Source organism: Aegilops tauschii, chromosome 6 (genome assembly GCF_002575655.3).
Source record: "Aegilops tauschii subsp. strangulata cultivar AL8/78 chromosome 6, Aet v6.0, whole genome shotgun sequence".
Lineage (NCBI taxonomy): Eukaryota > Viridiplantae > Streptophyta > Magnoliopsida > Poales > Poaceae > Aegilops > Aegilops tauschii.
The window spans coordinates 454,359,684-454,383,616 of record NC_053040.3 but is presented as its reverse complement, the minus strand read 5'-3'; the positions used below and the strand labels follow the sequence as shown (position 1 = coordinate 454,383,616).

General features: G+C 46.8%; 3 long non-coding RNA genes across 4 annotated transcripts; 2 read left to right on the top strand and 1 right to left on the bottom strand.

Moving 5' to 3' along the window:
- Positions 1 to 9,583: 9,583 nt before the first annotated feature.
- On the top strand, positions 9,584 to 11,703 carry LOC109768261 (uncharacterized). The gene is made up of 3 exons (XR_002234064.4): positions 9,584 to 10,337; positions 10,424 to 10,689; positions 11,371 to 11,703. It is a non-coding gene; the product is annotated as an uncharacterized lncRNA (long non-coding RNA).
- Positions 11,704 to 18,705: 7,002 nt separating this feature from the next.
- LOC120966614 (uncharacterized) lies at positions 18,706 to 23,030 on the top strand. Of its 2 annotated transcripts, XR_012188148.1 has the most exons (4): positions 18,706 to 18,959; positions 19,035 to 19,316; positions 21,759 to 21,955; positions 22,064 to 23,030. It is a non-coding gene; the product is annotated as an uncharacterized lncRNA (long non-coding RNA). The 2 variants fall into 2 exon arrangements; XR_012188147.1 differs by lacking the exons at positions 21,759 to 21,955; positions 22,064 to 23,030 and having other exon boundaries at positions 19,035 to 19,334.
- Positions 19,495 to 23,014, bottom strand: LOC109768255 (uncharacterized). The gene is made up of 6 exons (XR_012188146.1): positions 22,734 to 23,014; positions 22,171 to 22,377; positions 21,278 to 21,339; positions 20,669 to 20,912; positions 19,898 to 20,031; positions 19,495 to 19,807 (listed from the first exon to the last, which is right to left on the bottom strand). It is a non-coding gene; the product is annotated as an uncharacterized lncRNA (long non-coding RNA).
- Positions 23,031 to 23,933: the final 903 nt, after the last annotated feature.

The following is a 23,933-nucleotide window of genomic DNA, read 5'->3' as shown; positions in this document are numbered from 1 at the left end:
CTATGTAGACATGATCGAGACACGTCCCAGTCAATAACCAATAGAGGAACCTAGATGCTCATATTTGCTCCTACATATTCTACGAAGATCTTTATCGGTCAAACCGCATAACAACATACGTTGTTCCCGTTGTCATCGGTATGTTACTTGCCCGAGATTCGATCGTCGGTATCTCAATACCTAGTTCAATCTCGTTACCGGCAAGTCTCTTTACTCGTTCCGTAATGCATCATCCCGCAACTAACTCATTAGTCACATTGCTTGCAAGGCTTATAGTGATGTGCATTACCGAGAGGGCCCAGAGATAACTCTCCGACAATCAGAGTGACAAATCCTAATCTCGATCTATGCCAACTCAACAAGTACCATATTGGAGACACCTGTAGAGCACCTTTATAATCACCCAGTTACGTTGTGACGTTTGGTAGCACACAAAGTGTTCCTCCGGTATTCGGGAGTAGCATAATCTCATAGTCATGGGAACATGTATAAGTCATGAAGAAAGCAATAGTAACATACTAAACGATCAAGTGCTAAGCCAACGGAATGGGTCAAGTCAATCACATCATTCTCTAATGATGTGATCTCGTTAATCAAATGACAACTCATGTCTATGGTTAGGAAACTTAACCATCTTTGATTCAACGAGCTAGTCAAGTAGAGGCATACTAGTGACACTCTGTTTGTCTATGTATTCACACATGTACTAAGTTTCCGGTTAATACAATTCTAGCATGAATAATAAACATTTATCATGATATAAGGAAATATAAATAACAACTTTATTATTGCCTCTAGGGCATATTTCCTTCATCCTTTGCCTCCGCTTCCATGTACATGGTGACGCGAGGTGAGTCAAACTTGATGTCAGTTGGGATGACGGCCTCGGCACCGTACACGAGGAAGAATGGAGTGAAGCTGGTTGATTTGTTCGGAGTGGTGCGGAGGCTCCAGAGGACGGCCGGCAGTTCGTTGGTCCAACAGCCGGCCGACCGCTCCAGTGGCTCGACCAGTCGGGGCTTGATGCTAGAGAGGATGAGGCCGTTTGCTCGCTCGACTTGGCCGTTTGACTGCGGATGGGCAACAGACGCTAAGTCCAGTCGGATGCCCTGCGTCGCGCAGAAACGGGCCAAGGCTCCCTTGGCAAAATTCGTGCCATTATCGGTGATGATGCTGTGTGGTACGCCGTACCAGGTGGTGATATCTGCAATGAAGGTCACAGCAGTCGGACCATTCAACTTCTTGATTGGCTTTGCTTCAATCCACTTGGTGAATTTGTCTACAGTGACGAGCAGATGGGTCATGCCGCCGCGTGCTGTCTTGAATGGTCCCACCATGTCGAGCACCCACACGGCAAAGGGCCAAGTGATGGGGATAGTCTTGGGTGCAGAAGCCGGCAAATGTTGCTTGGAACTGAACTTCTGGCACCCTTTGCAATGCTTGACCAACTCCTTGGCATCTTCCAAAACAGTCGGCCAGAAGAAACCATGGCGGAAGGCTTTGGCGACAAGGGATCTGGAGGCCACGTGGTGGCCGCACTCGCCTTGGTGGATATCTTTGAGGATTGCTTGGCCCTTCTCTGATTCTACGCAGCGCTGGAAGACTCCAGTCACGCTGCGCCTGACAAGCTCTTTGTTTACTATCGTGTAGGCTCCTGCTCGGGGCTGCACTTGCCAGGCCAAGATCTCATCGGTCAGCAGCTCTCTGTTCACCAAAAACTTGAGGATGGGCAGTGCCCATGAAGGTGCTTGAATTTCTTCTACTGCCACTATGGCCACTTGTACTAGGGCGGTTGGGTTGGGAGGCGGCGGCTTGGAGTCGATTGCCGCTTGCTGCGTTGCTGAAGTCCCCGGGCCGACTGTTGTAGCCCCCGGGCCGGGTTGTGAAGTGCCCGGGCCGGGTGCGACTGCTGCAGTCCCCGAGCCGTTTGGTGAAGTCCCTGGGCCGACTGCTGCAGCCCCCGGGCCGGGTTGTGAAGTCCCCGGGCCGGGTGCGACTGCCGCAGTCCCCGCGCCGCCTGCTGAAGTCCCCAGGCCGGCTGCTGCAGCCCCCGAGTCGGATCTGACTGCTTCGGGAGGAGTCGGCATGAAGATGGACTCATATTCTGGAGAAGGCTTGATTAACGGCTTGCGGAGGCACTGAAGGGAGACACCGGCTGGTATTGCTTGACGGCTGGAGCCGATCCGTGCCAGGGTATCAGCTGGCTCGTTTTCATTCTGTGGTATGTGAAGGAACTCGCACCCCTCAAAATATCCGCTGAGCTGCTGAACGAGAAAGCGGTAGCTCGCCATATTTGCATCCTTGGCGTCCCAGTCACCGGACGACTGTTGGACCACCAAGTCGGAGTCGCCATAGCACAGGATCCGGCGGATGCCGATCTCTTTGGCCAACCGGAGGCCTTGTATCAGTGCTTCATACTCGGCTACATTTTTGGAGGCAGCGAAGTGGATTTGCAATGTGTATCTGAGTTTGTCGCCTTTGGGAGAAGTGAGAACAATGCCGGCTCCCAAGCCGTTGCGCATCTTTGAGCCATCAAAGTGCATCCGCCAATGAGTGGAGTCCGGAGCTGGCGGCAGGTATTGGGTCTCGGCCCAGTCGACAAGGAAGTCGGCCAGTGCTTGGGACTTGATGGCGGTGCGTGGCAGGTAGAAGATGGTGGCCAACTCGATAGCCCATTTTGGCCACTCGGTCAGATGCATCTCTGTTGCCAATGATCTCGGCAAGTGGGGCAGTGCAGACAACCGTGATTGGGTGCTCTTGAAAATATGGCTTCAGCTTCTTGGCGGCAAAGTGCACGCCGTAGCACATCTTCTGGTAGTGAGGGTAGTTCTGCTTTGAGGTTGACAGCACCTCGCTCAAATAGTACACAGGCCTCTGGACTGGCTATGCTCTGCCGTCTTCCGGGCATTCTACCACCATGACTGTGCTGACCACTCGGTTGGTGGCGGCGATGTAGAGGTACATGGGCTCTTTAGCAGTCGGAGCCGCCAGGACAGGCGGCGTGGTCAACATTTTCTTCAACTAGAAAAAAGCTTCATCTGCCTTGTCATTCCACTCAAAATGAGTGGTCTTCTTCATGAGCTGGTACAGGAGAAGAGCCTTCTCGCCTAGCCGACTGATGAAGCGGCTGATAGATGCCAAACAGCCGGTGAATTTCTGGACGTCTCTTAGTCGGGTGGGTTTCTCCATCCTCTCGATGGCCTTGATCTTCACAGGGTTGCACTCGATGCCGCACTCTGAGACCAGGAAGCCAAGGAGCTGGCCGGCTGGTACTCCGAAGACGCATTTCTCTGGGTTGAGCTTGATCTGAAACCGGCGCAGATTTTCAAAAGTTTCCTTGAGATCTTCCAAGAGGGTACCGCGATTCTCCGTCTTCACCACAATATCGTCTACATAGACGTGGGAATTTCTGTCGAGTTGCTTGAGGAGGCACTTTTGCATGCAACGCTGAAACGTGACACCGGCATTTCTCAGGCCGAATGTCATGGTCAGGTAGCAGAAGGCTCCTAATGGTGTGATGAAGGCGGTCTTCAGGCGGTCTGCCGGGTTCAACTTGATCTGGTGGTAACCTGAGTAAGCATCCAAAAAACTCAACAGCTCGCATCCGGCTGTGCAGTCTATAACTTGGTCAATCCGGGGTAATGCAAACGGATCCTTGGGGCAGGCTTTGTTGAGACTAGTGTAATCAATGCACATGCGCCACTTGTTATTCTTTTTTAGTACAAGGACTGGGTTGGCAAGCCATTCTGGGAAGAAAACTTCCATAATGAAGCCGGCTGCCAACAGGCGGGCGATCTCTTCTCCGACAATTCTTCTCTTCTCCTCCGACAGTCGACGGAGGGGTTGCTTGACGGGCTTGGCGTCTGCTCTGACGTGTAGCTTGTGCTCGGCAAAATCCGTCGGAACACCCGGCATGTATTTGGGAGACCATGCAAAGATGTCCCGATTCTCACGGAGGAAATCGACGAGCTTGCTTTCCTATTTGCTATCAAGGTTGGCACCTATGACAGCGTGCCTCTCCGGGTGCTCAGGGTCCAAGGGAATCTTCTTTGTCTCTTTGGCCGGCTGGAAGGAGCCCTGGGTTTCTGACTCTTTGGGCTCTGGGAACATGTCCGGCTGCTTGCCGGCCATAGCCACCACCTGGTCTAGGAGCTTCTTCTCAGCAGCAATCACAAGGGACTCGGCCAGCCGGCTGCTAGCTGTAGCACAGGCAGACGACTTCTCATAGTCTCCATTGATCGTGATAACCCTTGGTACCTGGCATCTTCAGCTTGAGGTAGGCATAATGTGGCACTGCCATGAACTTGGCTAGAGCTGGCCGGCCTAACAGCACGTGGTAAGGGCTCTCCAGGTCTACCACCTCAAACCAAATTGTCTCACGGCGTAAATGATTCTTGTCTCCGAAGAGGACATCTATCTTGATCTTGCCGATTGGTGAGCAGGAAAGGCCGGGCACAATGCCATGAAACACATTCCGACTGGGCAGGAGTTGCTTTTGTTTGATGCACAGCTTCTCCATGGTATCGCAGTAGAGGATGTTGATGCTGCTGCCGCCATCTATCAGGACTCGAGAGAAGCGAACAACTCGCCTCTCGGTTGCAAGGGTAGCATCCAACACCAAGGCATAGGAACTCGGAGAAGGCATCACTTCCGCGTGGTCAGCTCGGCTCTAGCTGATAGGCTTCTCAGACCAATGCATGAACTCTGGAGCAGCTGAGGCAACTGCATTTACTTCACGGTGCTGCTGACGTCGACTGTGTCGGTCGCTGGCCACACTAGTGAAAACAACATAAGCACCATGTTCTTCAGGGTAATCATCTTGGACTGCTCCGACTGCTGGACGGGCGGCCGGCTGCTGGGGAGGCGGAGCCGGTGGGCCAGCAGGCGGAGGAGGCAGTCCTTCTCCCTTGGCAATGCGGACAAGCCAGTGGCACTTCCGAGTTGTATGGTTGGATGGCTTCACACCGCTGTGGAACTTGCAGGGGGCATCGAGGGTCTGCTCAAAAGAGAAGGCGGGCAACCAGGCTAGCTTGCCGCCCTTCTGGCGGTTGGGGAGTGGTTGTCCTTCAGGATGCTGATCCTCAACTGTCGCCACCTGCCGGCTGGTGGAAGCCGGCTGGGGGGCTTTGCGCTTGTTGTCGTTCGGCTGCTGGCACCGACTGTTGCCTCCAGCCGACGTTCGAGGAGCCGGAGGGAGCACCTTCCCAGAAGCATCCACTCGGAGCTCCGACTTCATGGAGGAGTCGGCAGTGGCGTACTTGTCTGCTATGATCAGCAGCTCGTCGAGTGTGGCCGGCTCGTCGCAGAGGAGTCGGTGCTTGAGTAAGGTGCCCTCTCGGCACCCGGCAGTGAACTACTCGATTGCTTGGACCTCATGCACCCCTTCGCAGGAGTTGCGCAGTTCTGCCCATCGCGTCAGGTAGTCGCGGGTGGACTCGTCAGGGCCTTGAACGCACAGCGAGAGCTGGCGGGGATTGGGAGGCCGCTTGTAGGTGCTGGTGAAGTTGCGGGCGAAGACCTCAGTGAAATCTACCCAGCCGTTGATGCTGCGGGGCTTCAGGCAGTTCAGCCATGTCCGGGCCGTGCCCTGGAGCATGAGCGGAACGTACTTCACGGCAACGCGCTTGTTGCCGTTTGCTATGCTGACTGCAGTGGAGTAGTCAACCAACCAATCCTCCCGCTTTATGGAGCCGTTATACTTGGACGTGTCTCGTGGGAGCGAGAACCCTTTGGGGAAGGACTCGTCGCGGATGCAGGGGCCGAAACAAGGCGGGCCCATTGCGTCTTCTTCTTCTAGCGCCAGGAATCGGTTGAGGCGATCAATCCGGTGGCGGGCGTCATTCTCTCCGATTGGGCCGCGGAGCGTCGGATGCTCAACAGGCGGCGGGGAGGCGCGCCTCTCCCTGCGAGGAGGAGGAGGCGGCGGGTAGTCGTCCCGTCGTTCCACTGCTCGTGGGCGGCCATCTTGGTCGCGCTCGATGGTGATGTGTGTGCGGCTGGGGCTAGCAGCCGGCTCTTTGTCTCGTTTGTCGCGGACGCCGCCAGTCGGCGTCTGGGAGGTCACGCCTTGCTCTCGGCAAGGAAGCGGATTTTCAACCCGTTGGCCGGGATCTTCTGCGCGGCAGCCGGCCTCTTGCAGCGCGGTAGGCGCGTCAATGAGCTGCTGAACGTGCTCCGTCATGCAGCGACGCTCATCGCCCTCAAGGTGGTCCAGCTCGTTTGCTGCCGCCTGGGAAGCTCGTAGGTTCTCCAAGAGCATGGCATAGACAGGGCGGTCTGCCCCGAACATGCTGGCGACGGTAGCGCCGCGCTGCCGGCCCGTGCCAATGCGGCTGGGCCCGCCAGCAGCCGGTGTGCCGCCAACAGCGCGGTCGATCTCACGCTGGTAAGCCTTCGAGAGGCGTCTCATGGTAGCCAACTTCTTGGCGCTTCCGACGAGCGAGACGCGGTGAGCTTCCAGCGTCTCGGCGTCGGCGTCTTCTGCAATGGGTGCAGACAGATCCCGCAGCGCCGCCTGCAGCGGGTCTTGGGCACCTCCACCAGAGGCTCCGTCGTGACTGATGACGAGCACCTCCGTGACGGTGCTTCCGCCGCTGTTGGCGCGAGGGAGAGGGTCGTCGATGACCACCACGTTGGTGGGGAAGGCGTCAAGTGATGCCGTGTCAGAGTCGACAAGCATCGGGTCGGTGGAGCCAATCGACTCCAGGTCGGAGGCCGGCTCGTTGGCGATGTCGAGCTTGCCAAGGAGGTCGACAAGGCAGCTCTCGGAGCTGGCTGCTCCCACGTCAGGCGCGGGATCGTCGGGGAGGTGGATCTCGCCGATGAGGTCAGTGAGGCAGCTCGCCGCGCAGGCGAGCTCAGCGTCACGCAACGCGCCAGCGTCGACGCCATCAGGCGTGCCGGACTGGCTGCGCTCGCTAGGGAGGAACAATGTTCCCGTCCAGAACAGATCTCTGAACGACGGCGCACCTAGCCCCACGGTGGGCGCCAAATGTCGGGGGTGTCATGCGACATATGCCAAGGGATGGCTTATCATGAAGGGGGCTAATAATATGTCGCCGGTGCCAGGAAACGGGATAAGGCGCAAACATGCACGCCGGCGAATCTTACCCAGGTTCGGGGCTCTCCTAGGAGATAACACCCCTACTCCTGCTCTGTGGGGTCTCCGCATGATCACTCAAGCAACAATGGTGGCTACAAGCTTGCTCCTTGAGCTATTTCTCTAGAGGAGGAAGAAGAACAAGGCTAGCCCTAACTTCGTCTCTCTATGTGTGTGGGTGGATGGACTAAAGTCTGACCCCTTTGCATGGGTGCCCTGGGGGGTTTATATAGGCCTACCCCCCAGGGGTACAAAGGTAATCTGGCCGGGAGTAGGACCCGGCTATCAGTGTCTACGGTCGCCGGCTTCTCCGCCTGCCGCTGGGTCCCGCCGCCTGGTGGGCCCTACTGGCTGTCTCGTACTTGGCCGACAGGCCGCACCCGCCGCTTGCAGGTCTTGCCAGCTGCTCAGCACTGTAGCCGTGTTGCTAATGATGCAATGCTTTGTCAGGGGAGGCGTGGCTACAGTACCGCCGCCTCGCGGGCGTTCACTGTAGCCACTCCCCGTCTCTTCTGGTTTAATGGCGCACAAACTCCAAGGAGGGGAGGGCCGCCTGGTTAGGGGCCGGCCTCTCCACGAGCCGACTGGTCAGGGCTCGCCGCCTTTTGGCTCCTCGCGGACAAGTAGGGCCCACTGCACGCGGGCCGTACCGACAGCCCGTCGTGGGGGCATGGTTCCCCCTGTCGTGGGTGATGTCATGGGCAGAGTGGCAACAGTGCCGCGCCGGGCAGGAGATCTCCGTCTGGTACGGCGCACTGTGGCCACGCTTGGCCCTGGATTTGGGGGTGGCAGGGCGTACCGTAGCCATGCCCCGTCTCATCATACTTATATGGGTGCAGACTTTGAGGGTACTTGGGGCCGCCTGCTAGGAGCCGGCCCACTTCGGGGCCGTCTTCTGGTCCTGGCCGTCTTCTGGCAGCCGGCCGCTTGGACCAGTCGGCCGCAAGAAGGCGGTGCTTTTGTCTTTTATTCTTGAGGGGCGTAGCCGGCCCCGATGTCTTAAAATGCCATGGGGGGGCGATGAGGCTACCCGTGGCCAATTACTCCGACATATTTGACCTAAACTCTGCACTGCGTTCAGATAGTTACCCTGCAACTGCACAAACAAGATAATTTTTAGAGTAAGATGCTTAGTGCCTCTGTCCCTGCAACTACAAAAGAGCCCACAAAACCAAAAGGCACAAACAAAGCGAAAGTCCTATTCTGAGCTCGAGCTCAGATGAGCTCATATCTTCATCGTCTGTTTTCACCTAGATTCGCCCCACTCCAGGTATATCTCTCTGTATTCGCAGATGTACATGCAAATAAGGCCTTTCCTAACTGGTTGCGCGTGCAACCAGTATCGGAGCCGTCGCTGCGCCTTGTGGATTCGCGCGAGCCTGGCTCACATGGCCCCACCCGGATTTGACGATTTCAGTTTTCTCAGGCTGACTCCAATGCACAGGTGCTTAGATGAGGTGCTAAGGATATTAAATAGCTTAGCAACCAAACTCCCCTGTAGCTAAGCTCTCTTCATTTAATTAGCTGTAGGATCTTTTGTAGTATGTTTACTGTGTGGCCTATTTCTGCCACTATTAAGCAAATATATTTAGTAATGCATAATATATTTATTCAATTTAATGGGAGCACAATGATGCAAGAATAAAAACACAAGTAAACAGAAGCTTCGCCGTAAGCAGCGAAATATGCAGTAGTTTTATCTACTAAACTTACAGAATATAGGTCGTTTCTAACTGTTGTTGCCCCGCAAGAGATTCTTGTTAATATCTTTTCAGGAATACAGAGATCAGCATGCCCTTCTCAGCTGGGAATTCATTAATCTTCAGCAAGCTGTTTAGTTTTTGTGGCACAGTTTAGTTCTAGCTAGTTGTACACTGCATCAACACTTAGGAGATAGTTCTGTAGTATCCTGATACTAGCAGTGTCCATTGCATCAATGCTGCCAGTATTGTCATACTCCCTCCGTCCGAAAAAGCTTGTCCCAAACTTGTTTCTCAAATGGATGTATCTAGCACTAACTTGGTGGTAGATACATTCATTTGAGGGACAGGCTTTTTCGGAAGGAGGGAGTACTACATTCCTTCAATTACCAAGATTACAATCAAATAGCAGTACGTTTTGTAATATTTAATTAGATGGGCGAAGTGCAAAAGAGATCATTTACTGTAGTTTCTATGACAAAGTTGCAAGAATCTGGGACTAGGCGATGGCGTTCAGATCACATACTACTATTTATATCAGAGTCTCCATTGCCCATAGTTCAGACTTCAGACTATGAATTATCTATGGTTCAGATCACATGCTATTCAGATTAGACTCTCCATCTTATGGTTCAGTCTATCAATTACATACTGTTCAAACTATCAATTAGCAAGAAGCAGAGAAAAAACTCATATAAGCATGGATGGGAGAGAGCCAAGCACGGGGTGAATTGAACACAGAACACGGACACGTTTTGAAACAAACTAGCAGCTTTGCTTTTGTGAAGAGAATTCATTATCCTTGAGCTATCAGCGGCGGCGAACAGAGCTTGTGGCGCCAGTGGTGTCTGTAATTCGTTCTCCTGCCCGCGGTCCATGCAGCCTCGAGGGTCCGCCGGAGCTAGGCTTCCACAAACAGGCGGAACGACGGCCGAGGCGGCGATTGTGAGGCGTGGCAGCACCGCGCGGTGACGAAGTGGCTGCGCTGGGGCGGCGGCGCACGGCGAGGAGGCGAGGGCGCCGCTCGGGTCGAAAGGGAAAAAGGAGAATAGGAGAACGATGCGGCGCTTCACACGGGATCGAATTAACTGCTTTCTGCCTGGGGTCGTGCGCTTGGAGTCGTTCCTTCCTGGGGTTACTGGTTCGCTCTCTCTCTTCTTTAACTAACCAGCCACGTCTGATTTTTTCCTACGTGGCAAGCTTAGCACCGATCCAGATTGGAGCATTGGGAGAGGCCTCAGTGCAATACGAAGCGAATACCATGTCCTATCGTATCTGGCCTCCTACCTACGATCGCGCCTAGCCCGTACTCGCCTACTCCCCCGTCCACTACCCCGTGACCAGGATGCCCCATCGACCAAGCCGGAAGCAGTTCAAAATTCGAATCTCATCAGGCAGACGCAGCTGCATCGACCGGCGGAACCACGCCCTCTCCATCGCCGGCACCTCGATCTCGAGATTTCATTACGATTCACCAATGAATCGCGGTGGGGGAAAATCCGCATCCTGTCCCGAAAATCCACTTCCACGCGCAACAGGTTAGGAAAAATCAGCATCTTCACGGATCTCCTGTTCAGGTTTCTCTTCTCACAAGATCCTCTTCTTCTTTCTTTGTCTTCTCCAGCAAATCCTCAAGTCTTCATCTTCTCCTGGTCATGGGCAACTTCTGTTCCCAGCCGGTCGCAACCGAGGGCGTCCCAGATCTGGCATTGCTAGAGGAAGGGGAGGACGACGACGAGTGCGGGGATGGAGAGAAATATGGTGTTACCGATTATCGTTCCTCAAGTTCTACATCTCAAGTTCAAGACACGGAAGATTTTTTCAATGTTTCCCCCAGATATTGACAACACCGGCAGTCACAGTGAGCCCCCATCTGAATTGGCCTCAAAGGTACTAGCTCAATCGACCTACAACTTTCAGTAAAGTAGTCCTCTTTTTTCAGTAAAGTTGTTGGCTTGATGAAGATTTGAGGATTCTGGGCAGCCCGAAATTAGAGTGGTCAGTGACGTGTTCAGTTTCTAGTTTTGGGCTTAATGAACGTGGACATCTAGGCCCGTGTTGTACACGTAAACTTACATGAGCAGGAGATTTTTTTTATCGTGTTCAGTTGATTGCTGTCAAAAGTTTGTTTATTTTGGAGCAGAATTTTTGTTATTGAGGAGTTGTCGGTTGATGTTACAAGACATCCTGTTATGATCAGCTATCATAAACATGTCTATTTTGGGTGCCGTATATGATCCAATTTTTGATTTGTGTCAAGGAATCATAAACTCGGCTCTTGGTTATAGTACATTTTATAGTCAGACTTTGCCGCCTTTTTTGCAGGCATTTATACTGTCAATATTGGCTTAGGCATTGACATGTGCATTATGACAATTTTATGAGCAGCATACCTATTGATGCTACACATTTAATTATTTTGGAGCATTGGTTGTTACATATATCTATGCATACAGTATTCAAAACACTGCAACTACTTCTGAATCAAAGTCAGAGTGATGAGCACATTTTGACTATATTAGACAGTTTTGTTTTCATTCCAATTGCGGTTAACATCTCAAATATATGTAGGGTCCGACTTGGCAAGATACCCGACCGCCGCGCCTCATTATCGCGAAGGAAAGTGCTTTGGAGAAGGCCATGAGAAATTATGCGGATCGGGCAAAGCCTTCAATCTCTCGTGCTGTGTCCATGGACAGCTTTTGTTCATAACCCTTGGAGTGCATCCCAGATCGGAGATCGCCAAATGAGGAAGACAGCGGCGAGTGTTCCTCCACGTTCTCCCCCCCCCCCCCCCCCCCCCCCCCCCCAGCGGCAATAGATGCGTCCTAAATATATCAAATTGTGTTGGCGAACGATTGAACTGGGTGTGTGCTTTCAGTAAAATAGTAGCCTAGACCCGAATTTTGTAAGCTTTCCCAGTTGGAAATTACTCCCTCCGTTCCAAAATAGATGACTCAACTTTGTAAGTTAGTACAAAGTTGAGTCATCTATTTTGGAACGGAGGGAGTATAATGGACATTGACTTGTACAGTAAACAGTAATTGTGTGGAGGAATGATTCGACTAGGCAAGTGTTTTCAGTAAAATAGTAGTCTGAAGATTAATTCAGCACTATCAATTGAAATTTTCCATGGGCCTTAACATCTACTCCCTCCGTTCCAAAATAGATGACCCAACTTTGTACTAACTTTAATACAAAGTTAGTACAAAGTTGAGTCATCTATTTTGGAACGGAGGGAGTACACAGCAAGGAAATTTGATATAGTGATTACTTATTGCTGTCAAAAGTTTGATTCTTTGGAGCAGATTGTCGTTATTGCGGAGTAGTTGGATAGATTTCAAGACCATTGGCAGCAACATACGAATTTGCATAGCATGTGCCCATGATGTTACAAAATATGTCGCTTATCAGTGATCATAAATAGTAATTGTACACAGTATGGGGTCGTCGAGGATGGCAAACAATACATGATTCAAATTTCTAATTGTGCCCAGGAATCATTCAACTTGGCGTTTCTGTTCAGTCAAATATATAGTCGCTAGCAACTACTTGTTTTCAGTCAAACTTATAGTCCAATTTTTTTTAGCATTGTTGATTACTAATTTTCAGAATTGACATGTAAAGCTATACAATTTACGGAGAGATCAGTTATTTCTTCTAAAAGGTGTATTCTTTGGAGAAAATTGATATTATTTGGAGCAAATTTTCTTTGTTGTGTGCAAAGCAAGTACTTCTGAACCCACATCAGAGTGATGTGCACATTCTGACAATGTTTTCCAGAATAATTTTTCTTTGCATTATTGTTAACAACTCCGAAATATGCAGAGAACACAATTTTGTTTAGAGCAGCCTCCTCCCCAAGAAAAGCTTAGGGTTCCTTTGCCTCCCGTCGGCGCCGCCGCCGGTCCGCCTCGTCTTCGGTGGCCTTAGGGCCATGGCGGCGTGGTGGATCCCAGCCCTTGCCGGCGGGAGGGCTTCGTTTTTAGATGTTTCTTCGAATTTTGATAGGGTTTGTGTCCTGCTAAGGAAGACGAGACGGCGGCGGCTCTCTGAAGATGGAATAAGGTCTTCCCCGCCTAGCCCCCGTTCCGATGGTGTGTCTAGCATCATCGGTGGGCGTGTGGAGGTGTGTCTCCGGCAAATTTATCCTTGGTGGATTTGCTCGGATCTGGTCGTAGTTCGTCTACGTTTGTGTTTCTTCAGGTTGGATCCTTCCGATCTACGCTACTCTTCATCGACGGCGGTTGTTGTTCTGCTGCGCTGGTCTTATTTCTGGTGTTCGTTGTATTGCCATGATCGAAAATGAATAGATTGGAAGTTTTCTCGTAAAAAAAACTCCGAAATATGCAGGGTCTTTGACTCATGAAATTGTATGTGTAGAAATTGGTAAAGGAAACTTATTGGCAGTTGATGGTTGCAGGGTGGCTTGGGTTACAAGATCAGGCCTCAACTGAACTGCATGACCAAGATATGCCTGTCATACCAGGAGCAACTATTCTATCAAGCTCAATGAATGTAGTACCACGCAAGAGGGATCGAAGCAAGCCAATGAACGCAAGAGCAAAGCTAGGTTATGAGAATGTCAGCAAGCCAAGATCAAAGTTTTGTTCTATTTGCAGAGGTAAGGGCCACATCGCATCCTGATACCCCTCAAAGGGAGGTGTACAAAAGACACAAAAGGAAAGTCCCAAAGTGTACTAAGTGCAGCCTTGCAGGCCATGAGAGAATTTCGTGCTCGATAAGAATGTTCATTTTGTTGTTGGAAGATAAAAATTGGTGTTATGAAAGATGTTGTAGGCTTTCTTTTGTTGTGCTGTTTCGAAAGATTAAATTGGTGTTGTAGGCTTTCTTTTGTTGTCGGAAATTAGGTCATTTCGTGGCGAAGTAGTGAATATGTAAAATCGGAAATGTTATGTGGATGTGTAAAGTTAGCCGTGGTACTTATTTTAGTACAAGTGCAACTCAAATTGAACCTTTGATGTTCATTTCTGCAAAATCTACTTATGCTTGTTGTTGTTCATATTATGATGTTGCTATCAAATTATCTTTTTACCAAAAATTCTTCATTTGTCGTAGAAACTGTTTGTGCAAACTGAATGACATAATATAAAGCAGCAGAAATAGACACATTGTTGTAAAACAGACGACATTATTCAGTTGGGCATCATGAAACAACAATAGTGGGCACATTAGTAATTCATTTTTTTTACACCGAGAACACTATCAGAAGCGATGTACTGCTGTCTAGAAATAGAAAAAACCACTATCGCAAGTACATTACAAAGCAACTGAGAAAGTCCAATAGTCTTCTTACCTCGAAACTTAAGGACTTTAGCAAGATTTTTGCCATATCACTTTGATATATTTGTTTTTTGTGTTTCAATTGGGCCTTTGTAGGTCAATGGTACGAAGCTTTAGTGCTCGGTCACGAAGGACTTTGATTCAACATGACCGGTGCTTAAGCGCTCGATCACGAAGGACTTTAAATGCTACCTGTGTTTCAACTGGACCTTTTTAGCACTGTGAACCAATTTCGCCCACGAACCTGAAGGACTTAACAAGTTTACTCCAACCGCACATGATTCTTGCCAAGTCACTTTTATATAGCAGTTTTCGGTGTTTCAACTGGACCTTTGTAGGATATTAGTACGAAGCTAGTCCCCCGGATATAGAACTTTATTTCAGCATGCCCGATGCTTAAGTGCTCAATCACGAAGGACTTTAGATGATACGCATGTTTCGGTTAGAACTTTCTAGGACATTAGTACGAGGCTAGACCCCCAGATAAAGAACTTTGATTCAACATGCCCGATGCTTAAGCACTCGATCATGAAGGACTTTGATTCAACATGGCCGGTGCTTAAGCGCTCGATCACGAAGGACTTTGGTTCAACATTGCCGGTGCTTAAGCGATCGATCATGAAGGACTTTAGATGCTATCCGCGTTTCAATTGGACATTTTTAGCACTTTGAAGCAATGTGTGGTACATAACCCCCCCCCCCCCCCCCCCCAAAGTACTTAACACATTTATTTCAACTACACATTATTCTTGCCAAATCACTTTGATATATTAGTTTTCGTTGTTTCAATTGGACCTATGTAGGACATTAGTACGAAGCTAGTCCCCCGGATATAGAACATTGATTCAGCATGCCCGGTGCTTAAGCGCTCGATCATGAAGGATTTTGATTCAATATGATCGGTGCTTAAGCACTCAATCACGAAGGACTTTGATTCAACATGACTTTGATTCAACATGACTATATGTACCCTGAATACGGGTCTCTTGTACTTGACCATGAAGAACTTTAATGTAATATGGATCCATGTGTTTTCATTGGGGTTCCTGGGATACCAACCCTATAATTATCATAATATTATCGTCAGTAGACACATGCAACCGTCGATGAGCACTTTATATCCTTGGTTGCGGTCCTCTTATGGTCAAGCACGAAGAACTTTAGAGATAGTAGTCATATGTCCGTGAATACGGGTCTCTTTCATTTGACCATGAAGAATGTCAATGTTATATGGATTCGTAAGTTTTTTCATTCGGGCTCTTGGGAAACAAACCCTATGATTATTTTTTGTATTGTTATCACTAGACACTATGTCGCATATAACTGTCGATACACACATTATATCTTTGGTAGCGGTCCTCTTATAGTCAAGCGCGGTGAACTTTAGAGATTGTAGCCATATGTACCCCAAATGTGGGTCTCTTGCACTTGACCATGAAGAACTTTAATGTAATATCGGTCGGTAAGTTTTTTCATTCGGGTTCCTGGGATACCAACCCTATAATAATCGTGATATTGTCATCACCAGACACGACATCACATACAACTGTCGATGCACACTTTATATCTTTGGTTGCGGTCCTTTTATGGTGGAGCGTGAAGAATTTTAGAGATAGTAGCCATATGTACCCGAATACGGGCCTCTTGCACTTGACCATGAAGAATTTTAATGTTATTTGGATCGGTAAGTTTTTCATCCGGGCACCTGGGACCCCATTATAATTATCGTGATATTGTCATCACTAAACACTACGTCGCATACAACCGTCGATGCATACTTTATATCCTTGGTTGTGGTCCTTTTATGGGAGTGCGAAGAACTGTAGAGAAAATAGTCATATGTACCCAAGTACGGGCCTCTTGTACTTGACCATGAAGAACTTTAATGTTATATGGATCGGTAAGTTTTTTCACTCGGGGTATTAGGAAACGAACCCTACAATTATTTTTGATATTGTTATCACTAGACACTACATCGCATATAACCGTCGATGCACACTTTATATCCTTGGTTGCGGTCCTCTTAGGGTCAAGCGCAAAGAACTTTAGAGATTGTAGCCATATGTACCGGAATACGGGCCTCTTGCAATTGACCATGGAGAACTTTAGTGTTATATGGATCGGTAAGGTTTTTCATTCCGGCTCCTGAGATACCAACCCTATTATCATGATATTGTCATCACTAGACACTACGTGACATACAACCGCCGATGCAGACTTTATATCCTTGGTTGCGGTCCTCTTATGGCGGAGCGCGAAGAACTTTAGAGAATAGTGGCCATATGTACCCGAGTACGGGCCTCTTGCACTTGACCATTCGGGCTCCTGGCAAACAAACCTTATAATTATCGTGATATTGTCATCACTAGGCACTAGTCCCATACAACCGTCAGTGCACTCTTTATATCATTTGTTGTGGTCCTTTTATGGTCGAGTGCGAGGAACTATAGAGAAAGTAGCCATATGTACCCGAATATGGGCATCTTGCACTTGAGCATGAAGAACTTTAATGTTATATGGATCGGTAAGTTTTTTCATTCGAGGTCTTGGGAAACAAACCCTATAATTATATTTGATATTGTTATCACTAGACTCTACGTCGCATGTAACCATCGATGCACACTTTCTATCTTTGGTAGCGGCCCTCTTATACTCAAGCGCGAAGAACGCGAAGAACTTTAGAGATTGTAGTCACATGTACCCAGAATACGGGTCTCTTGCACTTGACCATGAAGAACTTTAATGTAATATTGATGGATAAGTTCTATCATTATGGTTCATGTGATACAAATCCTATAATTATCGTGATATAATCATCACTAGACACTACTACGCATACAACCGTCGATGCGCACTTTATATACTTAGTTGCGGTGCTCTTATGGTCAAGCACAAAGAACTTTAGAGATAGTAGTCATATCTCCCCGAATACGGGCCTATTGCACTTGACCATGTTGCGCGCTCAACTCGTATCCAGACCGCATGTCCAGCGCATGGTCAAATCATTAGGACCCACAGTGCTGGCAGACCTCTAGTGTATTCGATGTATAGGAACGCCAAACAAATATTTCACTCTTTTAAATGAAAGCCGTATTCCCTCTGACGTGACATCTAGTGGGTCCATGTCTATAGATTCCCCTGTGCACATGCCATCCACTTGCCTCCATGCCTATGCACGGTGCGTTCCTTTGGACACACTCAGACTGCTAACTGTAGCTGTTAGGTACGCAGTTTACCACACTTTGTTCACGTAGATGTTTTTTTATTACCAAGCTTTCTTAATTAATTAGTTGCACGTTTTAAATACTCAACCATATAAAGTTCTTCGTACTGCCATACTAAATCACTGCGCACGTAAACATAAAGTGCTGCGATGGAACGTTTTTCACAGTCCCTGTCAGCCTACCCTCTCCTGCTCGACTCCATCCAGTTCTGTGCTATTCGTAACCAAAGTTCTGCATGGGTCATTTCATTCAAAATAAAAAGTTCTGGCTTATACGGTCGACAGGAGATGGAGAGATGCAGCCTCCCCCAGTTGGTGCTTGCCCGGTTGCCCGCCCCCACTTCCCTCGGTGTCGTTTTGAAAGAATCAAGCCTGATGAGCGCCGTACTCCCTGGCCGCACTAGCTAGTACAGTGTATGTAAAAGCAAACTTACGACCGTTGTGCATTTCTCACACTACTCCACTTACTAACGCGCAAAAATTAGGCAAATAAACAAATAGGACAAAGAAAGCAAACCTGTGACGTACTGACGTGTTATTATGGGAATGAAAAAAAAATGAACTTAGGTCAAAGGCAAAAAAATTAGGCCAAAATTGTTTTTATACCACTACGGCATGTTGAGAGTTAATTATTTCACAGGAGTCAAGAATCGTATTGCGAATGTTGCTCGTTTTAAATCGGTCCATATTGCAACCGGTTAATAGAAAAAGCACATATTACAACTCCGAACTATCAGTACCGGCACGTTTTAACCATGTCCTCTCCTCAAACTAGCTTTTGATGAGTTGCAGTGGTTTTGACCGTCCAGTCAGTCGCTTAGTCAGATGCCACGCCACAAAACTGAATGTGTAAAAAATCCTATAAAATCAACATTAACATGGTGCTCGTTCTAAGAAAGTTTCAAACTTCATTGCAAAAAAATATTAAAAACCAGAAGAAAAATACATATTCAGCCCCTTGTTACGTAGAAAAAACGGAAGTCCGATTTTAAAAAAATATAACAATAAAATTTTAGGGTTTGTTCTTCAAAAAAATTGAACGTTGAGGATTCGAATATGTACTTCTCTCAAATAAAAGAACTAATATACCACTTTTGTATGACACACATTTATCAAGTCTCTCATGTTGAAGAAAATATGATGTGTAAAAAGTGCTACTATATGGCAATATTACAAGCAGGTAGATAGTGTCTGCCTTTTTCACCATTAAACTCTTAGCTTCTGCCGTCACTAAGAGTTCTAGTTTCCCAAACTGAAATGACATAGTTTTACAGAGAAAATAATAAAAGGAAAATAAGCTATAGCTTAATGTCTTAACTTGCAGCCGTATACTCGCACTACCCCTTTTTTAATGCAACGGCCGTCATCCCCCGCGAGGCCGCGAGGAGGCTCAGACGGGCCGACCCGTCCTGGGCTACGGATCAGACGCCAGCTAATCCACCGGAAGATTCGTTCCCCTCTGCCCCCCTCTCATTATCTTCCTCAACCTCGTCGGCAGGAAGCAGATCGGGATTCGGGAACGATGACTACCTCATCTTCTTCATCCCAGCCGGACGAGGTACTCCCGCTGATTCCTTGCCCAACCTTCATCTCCCAAGGCGGACCACGCTTCTACAAGTGCGTCAGAAAAGATGTAAAATTTCATTGGCAGCAAAAATCATTTTCCACAGCCGGATCCACTTTCTGAACATCAATATGCTTCATGCAGGCTGGGTTGTGTCAGTTTTTGAGATCCACGGACACCTACCTGCCGGAGCTCACTCGCCACGACTTGTCCCAGCCCCAGCCGTACGTGCTGCACCAGCCTCTAGCCGTGCACCCATCCGCTTCCCTTCACCAGAGATACAGGCGCGATCACAATTTCGCGGACGGCGGCAGCCGAGCAGAGATCCAACCAGCTCATGGACGTCCCCAGCCACAGCTTCAGCCGTATCTTAAAAATATCAGTGTGTAGTCATTGTTATCTCTGAACGTTCTCTCACTCCACAAGGTAGTCGTTGGTTTTTCATGGCTCACACTACTTCTAGTTATTTTTAACCCCTCATATTTTTAGGGAGTGTCTAACAAACAGACGTCTGACTTTCACTTGGGTTCTTTTTTTTGGGCCCATTATCGTGTTGACCATCTGCCGATCGGCTGAAAGAAAGATTAGAATCAATGACTGATGATGATTGAGAAAAGACTGATGTTATTGAGCATAGCTTGTCCATTGATTGACAATACATACATGAAAGCAGATTGAAGAAAAATATACTGAAAACAGATGGTTCATACAAAGGTTCCAGTAGCTTAGCAAACATATACATACGGACACACTGATAATTCATTGTTCCACTGACAACAATAACAAATTAAAAACTGTTGTGCCGCGAACGAATTATACTTCCGAAAATCACATCCTCATCCTCCTGACTGAACTCAAGCAACTCTTAAATCTTGTTGATGATCATTATCCTTATGAACTCCTCAAATGCGCTGCATCTGAAAGTGATTAGTATAGCATTGCCAAACCTTAGGTCCTTCCCCATAATAAACTCCTTCCATCCCTCCTTAAATTTGATTTGGTCTTACTTAGGGGTCTTGTACACAGCAGTGGTAATGCTCCCTGTTACCAAGCGTATTCCAGCCATACTGTCCCCCGAAATCTGCAGACTGGAACTTATCTCGAATGGTAATTTATGTGATGCCACGTGCAATTCATACATCTGATAAAAAGAGAAAAAGAAAAAGAAGGTGCCAGCCGGTGAGCAACAAAACTAGGACAGCTGTTAAAAGATGGAAGTAGTTATAACTAGGCGTAGCACATACAGGAAAACTAGATAGGGCTAACCATATCAGATCCATCAAAAACAGAGAACTGACAACAAAACTAGGCTGCAGTTTGAGAGCTGAAAAGGAAAAAAAAAAAAAAAAAAGACCGTAGTTGTGCTGCTAAGGTAGCCTTTTCGGAATGAAAAGAACAAAGAAATGTAGTAAGAGAAAAATAATGTACTGAAGCAAGAAATATCGAAAAGAGTAATGAAGAAAAATAATGTACTGAAGCATGAACTAACATTTCTCTTTTTCTCTCAATCTGCTCTGAAACCTCGTTCAATAATCTACTGAAGAAAAAATACTAAAAAACAATCTTTTTCGCCTATCCGCAAAAGCAGAGTAGATTCGTAAAGGATTGTCAAGAACAAAGCCATCAATCAATCAATAAAAACTGAAAAGTTGTACATAAATTTCAGGTGGTTAGTGACAGAGAAACATTTTGGGTTGATGGTTGACCTTAGCCTCACATTTTTAAAACGCACACGTGCACGTCATGGTGATAAGCTCTTTCATTAGTGAGATGCTTACAGATTTGCCATCAGAATATAGAGGGGTTTTGGTTTTTTTGGCTGCTATAGCCACTGAAAGTGACACCGCTTGAGCCCCGCCGGCAATAGGCAGTTCCTTCTTGGCTGCTACAACCACTAGAACTCTGGAAGTGACATCGCTGTCGGCAGGCTTGTTGGCGCCCCCACGCAAAATATGATTTCACAGCATGTATCTGATCATGGTGCGATTCGACGCCACTGAAACCTCATTCAATCCATGGGTTCTGAATGATGAAGAAAATAAAATGAAGACTAAAAACTGAAATGATAATAATAGACTGAAAACTGACTGAAAACACATAAACTGAATATAGACTGAAGAAATGACAATGAATTAAAAGAAGAACAATGAATTAAAAGAAGAACAATGAATTAAACAAAAGAAATCTAAAATAGAAAAAAAAAACCTGATATCTAGGCTCTGTATCAAAAGTTTACTAACAATTCGACAGAAAGTTTACTGAATGCCAGCCGTTAAGTAGTCCCTTTTCGAATCATGCATGTTAGTTTGCAACGTCCATAAAATCCAAAGACAAGAACGCTCTGCGTCAAACGATTGCCAAGGAAAACATCTGAATGAAGAGATTACCGCTCAACTTCTACTCTCTCCCTTTCCTGTTGACAGGGTCACTGACGAGCATGCAGCATAGACTGCCAAAAAAGAAAAAGGAAAAATTGAGGGACTCAACATGGACTAATGAATAAAGAGTGATGACTGAGAGAGTTAGCTCATGTAAATTGCAGATAGAGCAATGAACATAAAAACTGAACACTAACAGAAATGGGTGACTGAATAAATAGAAATGAACTAGAGCCTAAGATACTATGGTCAGACAAAAAATGAAGGGAATAACTAAAATAGGCAGAGACTGAAGACATAAATAAAAAGTTTGAGATCACAGTCCTCTTTGAAGGAAATAAGCTAGTGTTGCTGAACTCCTTGAGCAGTTCATAGATGCACCAGACAGTGAGCTAGCCTGGTATTCATGCGCATCACTACACTAGTCTAACCCATCACCCTCAGCTTGTTTATTTTGGCCGCACTAACAAAGATGTCCCCGACAATGCAGCAACTTCATTGTTCACGAGGAGCCAAGATTCGTTCGGATTACAGGCTATACAATTAGGGACCAGCTTGTCGGCAACAGAATAATTGGTCATGAACTGATGCCCTTGGTTTTTCCGCCGTTTTGCTCAACTTGATTATGAAGCAGAAACCAAAAACCCTTATTTAAGCTGGAGGCACCCCATCGAACCTGAATTCTCAGTAAGCCCGTCACTCTCTAGTTTGAAGCTCCCAACTAAGCTTATCATTCCTGTTGATTTCATTTGACGCACTTTATCTGTGCTAACTTATGACTTTCATGTCAAGCAGACTCTGGTTCTCATTCTTGCACAAGGTGTCAATACAGAAGCAGTTATCTGCTGACTCGCTGAAGTACGACATAACATCATCTCAAATGGTACACAAGGATGACACACCTGCTTCACCATGCTTTCCGGATGATATTCACCTACATGTACACACAAGTCGTATGCTTCGCCCAAAAAGTCGAAAGTAGTACCAAGGACCGGCGTGATCACGTTTTCAGTTGGGTTCTCTCTGCAACACCTGACAGCCTTCTCGATCGTGCGCTGATTCAACTTGGGTGCGGTGTTCTGCTCGGTGCGGCAGCACCAATCCTAAGCCTGCAAACACAGGCATGCATTGCATAAATTTTCTGAATGCACAGAGCAATCAGCCTGCAAACACAGGCACATATTGCATAATTTTTCAGAACACAGAGCAATCAGCCTGCAAACACAGGCACATATAGCATGAATTTTCTGAATGTAGAGGGCAATCAGCCTGCAAAACACAGGCACATAGCATGAATTTTCTGAATGCAGAGAGCAATCAGCCTGCAAGCACAGTATAGCATGTTTTTTTCTGAATGCAGAGACCAATCAGCACTTGCTCTAACTGTAGGATTTCTTCAGTCATGACTAGTTTTACTTCCTAAATCCCTGAATCTATGATGTGATGCAAGTTGCCTTTCACTAACCTCTTGTTACAACCCAGCGCTTGGGGATTCATCTTCCCCGTTGATAGCTCCGACGTCGGAGGCGAGCTCTCCATTCTTTCGGCCGCCGCCTCCTTTGCCGAGAAGATTTGTGCTTCGCCGCTGTCCACCCTCCGATTCTGCGTCACCTCGCCCTCCGCGAACAACAAACAAACATCCAAAAAAAATAGGAAGAAAAAAACAAAAGAATACCTCAAATAGTTGACAATCAATAAGGGCAAAAGAGAAATGTTTTTGGAATTTTTGGGCTTTGCAACTTAAACACAAAGACAAAAGAAACGATGAAAAGAAAACAGCAAAGAAAAGCCAAAAAGAACAACAAAAAAACAAGGAAAACAAACGAACAACGAAAGAGAAATCTTTTTGGATTTTCGAAAAGATAAAAGGCAAAGAACTTAAAGAAACACAACAAAAATATTTTTGGAATTTTTTTCCTCGAAGAAGGCAACGAAAAATGTAAAGACAAGCAAAGTAAAATATTTTCAAAGTTCCAACAAAGAGGCAATAAAATACACTTCGAAAGAAAAAGCAAAACAAACAAGGAAATATCTTTGTTGTTTTCTCAAAGAACATCAAAAGAACAAAAGCACAATGAAATCTTTTGGGGTTTCTAGAAAACAACAAAGAAACATACAAAAGAAAAATTAGGAAGAAAAAAGAAAAAAAGAACACTTTGAACACTCGAGACTCAATAAGATGCAAACAAGAAATCTTTTTGGATTTTTTGGGTTTTGCAACTTAAACACAAAGACGAAAGAAACAACAAAAAGAAACAGCAAGAAAAGCCAATAAGAACAATCAAAAGCAAACGAAGTAAAACAAAAGAAAAATGGAAGAGAAATATTTTTGGATTTTTTGAAATATAAAAGGCAAAGAACTAAGAGAAACACCACTGAAGTATTTTTGGAATTTTTGGTTTTCTCAAAGAAGGCAAACAATAATGCAAAGTGACAAGCAAAGATACAAGATTTCGAAAGTTTCAACAAAGAGGCAATCAGATAAACTTCCAAAGAAAAAGCAAAAAGAACGAAGAAATATTTTTTTTGTTTTCTCAAAGAACTTCAAAAGAAAAAAGGGAGAAAGAAATATTTTGTGTTTTCTTGTAAAAGCAAACAAATAAACAAAAGAAACAATAAGAAGGAAATGAACCATAAAGAACACAAAAGAAAGAGATCAAAAACC